The sequence below is a fragment of the Stylophora pistillata genome, chromosome 4, assembly GCF_964205215.1.
Source record: "Stylophora pistillata chromosome 4, jaStyPist1.2, whole genome shotgun sequence".
NCBI lineage: Eukaryota > Metazoa > Cnidaria > Anthozoa > Scleractinia > Pocilloporidae > Stylophora > Stylophora pistillata.
In genome coordinates this window covers 10,150,091-10,155,983 of record NC_142522.1, presented here as the reverse complement: position 1 = coordinate 10,155,983, position 5,893 = coordinate 10,150,091, and the positions used below count along the sequence as shown (strand labels likewise).

General features: G+C 38.2%; 1 pseudogene across 1 annotated transcript; it reads right to left on the bottom strand.

The window, feature by feature from the left end:
• Positions 1-2,986: 2,986 nt before the first annotated feature.
• Positions 2,987-5,430, bottom strand: LOC148732413 (uncharacterized; annotated as a pseudogene). The gene is made up of 3 exons (XR_015999736.1): positions 4,580-5,430; positions 3,654-3,731; positions 2,987-3,280 (listed from the first exon to the last, which is right to left on the bottom strand). The product of XR_015999736.1 is annotated as an uncharacterized LOC148732413 (transcript).
• Positions 5,431-5,893: the final 463 nt, after the last annotated feature.

Genomic DNA, 5,893 nt, shown 5'->3' with positions numbered 1-5,893 from the left:
ATGTTTTAGGGGTGTTTCAGACCGTAAAGTAAATTAACGTGAAGCGAACCAACCGCATTCAAATATTTATAAATTGCGATGACGCTGAAACTATTCGGTATCGATCGTAACTACGCTTTCACGCATTAGTCTCTTAACCTCTTTTGAGACAGCTTTATAATAAAGAAATATTCCCTGAAGGAAAAATACTTCTAACAATGCAAACAGATCGATGATTGCAAAGAGGCACCCGTTTCATTATTTTGCACACTCGTACTCACCTCACGATAAGCGTGTTCTCAAACAGAAAAAAAATATCGTGTTTATCAGCTGTTTCAGCCCTCTTTTGCATGATGTCGAACGGTTTTGATCACTTTATGACACTAGAGGCTCACAATACCAAATATTGGTGAGTTGATGCTGTTATTAGTTGTTTTTTTTTTTTTTTTATCTCGTCTGTTATAGTTATGATAACGGTAAACCTGGGTAGGATGGTTATGCAACTCAATAGGATCAGTACTGCATTTTTACCGGCTTCCTAACATTCTTGCTGGAGTTTTTTTTTTTTTTTTTTTTTTTTTTTGCCCCTTGTGGTTAGCATATATATCATAAATATTGCACGTGATGCCTTCAAAGACAACTTCGAGTAACTACTCCGTCAAACAAATATCGACCCTGGTTTTAGGTCGTTTTTATGTTAAAATAAAAAAGTGTTTTGAATAATCCAGGGCTAATAACCTATGCCGAAGCCTGTTTTCAAGCGTTCTGTCGGTAAAAGGGATCGAAATAGCAGGGGGCGGAGGATTGATTTTGGTCAGTCGGATCAGGTACACGAGCCGACCCAGACCTCTCCCGCTTTTCACTCCTCTGCTGCTATAGCCCAGTGTATATTGTCGCAATTCATTTTTATCACTGAACGCCTGAGAACAGGCTACCTATTTTGAAACAAAATTTTTCAGAGATTTCAGCTTATCGAATAAGTCACTGATATGGCAAGGCACTGCTCCATCGAGAACTCTGTAGAATAGTAAAATAATTTTATAGACCATACGATAACGGACCGGAAGCCAGTGGAGCTATTTTAGTATGAGGTTCATACGATCAAATTTCCTGGAATACGTATCATTTCGAAATGCTTGAATGGATTGAAATATTGAAAGTAAACGTGTACATAGACCATATAGCAGTGAGTTGCAGTTATCTAATTTCGAAGTAATAAAGGCATGAACAACAATTCTAGCACTCTCTTCATCAATTTACCCTCTGACTTTGGCGATATTTCTTATTAGATAATGAGAGGACTTACAGATTGATTTTATGTGCACCTCGAGGCATGTCAAGGCTAAAACAACTGTAAAAAAATGACGCCAAGATTATGTGCCGAGATGGTACAACGGTCATGTTGCCAATCGAAGAGACTCTAAAGTGAACCTTGGACGATATCTTGGGCTGAAAAGAACAACTTTAGTCTTGTTTTGATTTAATTTGAGCTTGTTGTTACCACAGAATAAAAAAATATGATAATGAGCTTCTTGCTCAGTATGGTGCAGCGGAATGAAAGACTGATACATCATTACGTCTAGCACTAATGTATACTTCAGAATTTTCAAAACTTTAACACTGTTCTGAATAACTTTGTAAGATTATGATATATTGCAGATGAATATAAAACACTTATCTTTTAAATCATGACATTACTTCGACACAACGAGCGCTCTGATTGGTCAAAAATCTATCGTTCCATAGAAAACTGAAACATCTTCCCGTCCTGTCGAACCGAGCATCGAAATAAAGGCCTAAAACGTGGGAGCAATCAGTTAGTTTGTAGTTAACCTGCATTTTGAATGCGCTTCGTGGTTTACAAACTTTTCTCGTGTTCTCCTTACATCCCGCGTGGTTTATCAGCCAGTAAACTGATACAAAGTGTGTTTTTATCGCAAAATTAAGCAGTTTCTAGCACAGTTTGACATTGTAAAATTTGCATTGACAAGGAATCAAATTACATGTAAACTAGTTTGATATTATGCTGTAAGCAATGAAATGATTAAAAAAAATGCACTTTGTAGTAATCATTGAAACAGGCAAATAATACAAAAACATAAATCATCCAAATAGCTCAGACAGTGAGGGAAAAATATATGAAATACTTCTTAACACATTAATTGGTGTCCACGTTGTTAATTGTTCATTCGCCAAACTGACCATCGAAATTCGAAAAGTGAAGTTGTTTCAGCTTTGTTTTCTTATTCCATTTTGTTTGTTTTTGTTGTGAGCTTGTGTGTGTGTGTATGTGTTTATGTGTATGTGTGTGTGTGTATGTGTGTGTGTGTATGTGTGTGTGTGTATGTGTGTGTGTATGTGTGTGTGTGTGTGTGTTTGTGTGTGTGTTTTCAATAAATAGAAGCACTCGAGGCTGTCTAACGGGTATGCCGCGACAAGGAATGACATTTTAGAAGCGTGTGACGTCTACTATGTGAGGCTAGTTTTGGGATGTCACGAAACGCATAGGGGTAGGGATAGGCTAGTTTTGGAATGTCACGAAACGCATAGGGGTGGGGATAGGCTAGTTTTGGGATGTCACGAAACGCATAGGGGTAGCGTCGTGAGACATGCAAATGAACGGTTAGGGAGAAGACTATCCTCAGGCTGGTTGATGGGCCATTTCTGGTTGCTCCAGTTCTGTACAGTTGTTTCGATAAATAACCAGGCTTTGTTACATTAAAGCTGTGACATGAGAATACGGTGAATATTATCTAAGGTCCTAAATTCTTAGAATACCATGGACACTAGATCTTTTATCAAATTTGACTGAGGAAATAGATTTTCGAAATTGGCAATTGTCCAATTTAAAAAAGATTTTTAGCACTGATTGGATAACTCTTTTCCAGGGTATGATCGAGAGTTGCATTTCGTGAGTGTTAGCGGAGCGCATTCAGGTGGTTTAAGTTAAACATTTACAGGTATCACTGTCGTAAATAGCAAATGCAAAGGTCTGCTAAGGGTCAAGACGTTATTTTGTATACTTTTAAAACGGCGATCTATTAGCGATTACGATAACGACTAAAAAGCTACATAATAGACAAAGTGTTGGTAAAACATTCAGTAACCGCCGCTTAAAATTGTCTCACTTAAAATGCCATAAAAATGGGAGTAATTTTTCCTCTTTTTTTTTTCTAAATTCAAGATAAATATACAGAAGGAAGGACTGACTCTTCACCTGATGGAATTAGTCCAATATTTGGCCTGTTATTGATGGCTTGCCGTCTAACGGGAGACTGCTCCTGCCCATCTGTTCGATTATCTGTCAAAAAAAAAAAAAATTAATAATGATCAATTACTCATAAGTTCCGAAAATAACTGACCTTTACCTCTTTTCCGAGCTTAGCTCTCAAACACTAGTTTAACTAAAGAAGAAAACAGTCACGCCAGTAACTATAAATGGTGCCCAACAAATACCAATAAATGTGAGAATTTCTAACGAAATTGAGAGGCTCTTTACATCTGCGCCATACCAGAACGTGATAAATCAAAACTGTGCACTTCTAAGCCAAATAAGGAATGACTTAAGCTGGGTTTTTTTCAGTGTAAATACCTCCCCAGCACTAACTGAACTATCACCACTGTCAACTAGGTACCATGTCGAAAGTTGTGAAAGTAAGTATTACCAACCTTACCTTGAACAATTCCGCCATTTTCCTCTCTTTCCTCAGATCTTATCTCATATAGTGGCACATGTTCAGGTGAACCTACGGCTGGCAGTATATATGTCGAGTTATCACTATAAATTGCTTGTTTGTTAAATGATAAAATGGTGTAATACCACAATATCAAGTGATTTGTACGATTAGCCAAGATCACCATAGAGTAGATCTGAAAAGTAGTTGTGTTTTATCACTTTAATAAGGTTCAATTGTCTCTGGTTAATGAGGGGTGTTAGTTAGTCTGTGCCATCACCCTTCAAGATATTGTTTCTTTAGTTTACCCCCAAAGGATCTCTCCAGAACCGTTCTATTCATTGTTTTTTCGCTTTTTTCTTTTTTTTTTGTGCGTGTTTGAGAGAGTGTGTGTGGGAGAGAGAGAGAGAGAGAGAGAGAGAGAGAGAGAGAGAGAGAGAGAGAGAGAGAGAGAGAGAGAGAGAGAGAGAGAGAGAGAGAGAGAGAGAGAGAGAGAGAGAGAGAGAGAGAGAGAGAGAGAGTGAAATAAGGGGTTTTAGTTCAAATTTGAGTCTAACATATTTTCCCAGAATGAATTGCATCACCAATCAAATACAAACTACCTCGCATTTTCCAGACCGGTTTTCTTTTTAGGGTGCGTTTATTTGATAAATTCAAATTTTATCTTTGTATTTATCACTAGCATTTAAACTTTCATGACAGCGTATTGAATAAATTTCACTTCAATCTCGAAATAAGTCAAAAGTTTTCAAAACAAAAACCCATTTGTATTGTCCACTGACAACGGAGGAGACATCACTTCATGGACATAACTTATCGGTTACTACACTGTCATGATGTGTCGCAAATTGTTAATAGGAATTCAGTGCCTAAGATACTGTCTTCAAAAAGTTAAAACAGTGTTGTCAAATATGGTTATCTCTTACCATGAGATTGTTCTCCTGAACCATTCCTATTCGTAATGATTCTTCTAACTCCGTATACAACACCAACAGTAACTAGGGTAGTCAGGATGATTATCATTACTATGGTTGAGGATGATATGTTTGCCTTCTTTTCATTTGTTAGCAGTAAAGGCAACGCAGTGTTTTCAGATGATGATGTAGTTTTAGGATGTTATCACTTGAAGTACTTTCTGTTCTATTTGCTTCAAAATTGTGACTGGGAAGATAAGTCCCAGGCGGAGCATAAGTCGTATCAACGCAGGCTTCTGTAGAATTTTCAAAAGCTTCTTTGCACAGTTTTGTTGGTTCTTGGGATACTGCCAGTCTTCTCCCATTCCAATTTCTCTACATTTCTTCATTCTTCCAGTTTCTCCGACATTGGGACAACAAAAGTAGCATTCTTGACAGAAACCATTGTCGTCAAGGAAATGTCTTTCAGGGCACTTGACGCCACATTTACGATTTTGAGACGGGGTACACTGCTGAGTGATGTCCCTTAACCCGCAGTCATGACAGAACCTGCAACTCTCAATGCCGTGTTTGTCTGAATATGTCTTGTTCTGTTGGCACGGTTCACATTTAATAGTGATGTAGTTAGTGATCTTGGTACCACATTGGGGTACGAGTCCTAATCCTAGCGGGCATTCAGGGCACGCTTTACACTCCATTTCGGCTCCTGGATCATCGGGGTAGTATATCAGGAAGTTTCGCACCGGAGAACATCTTCTGGGACTCCCAATTACAAATTGTGACCACAAGACTGATACCAGGATTAGCTGGAAAAAGGGAGGAAAAACATTATGAGAAACAAAATTAGAGGCGCGGCAGTAAATTTAAGTGCTTTGTTCAATTACTGCGCAGTAATGCTTTGCTTCCGTGGCGGCATGAGGACACAAGTTCATAACGTTTATTAAGTGATGATAATTCAGGTCGGCAGGTGATGAGTAAAATTTTTTTTTTAAGCAGATGTTGCATCTTTTACTTGCGCTGTTGTAGGGTGATTTTGATCAAAGGATGCCCCATGAAATAAAGTGGGCAACGTTATTTTCTTCAAGAGTCCAAATATGTTTGCTGAGTTCAGTAAAATTTCTGTGTTTCACATGTCGGAATGATGCGATGTGGTTAACAATCTAGTTTTAAAGCCGTTTTCTGTGAGTCCGATGTATGTTTCAGTAGTGCTGTTGTCCTTACTGACGTGCAACGGTGGCTAATTCGCTCCAAGTTAACACTTGTCAAGCACTTTACAAGAATCCGCGATGGAAAAGTTCAATATTGGCTACTCCACAGCATCCGTAA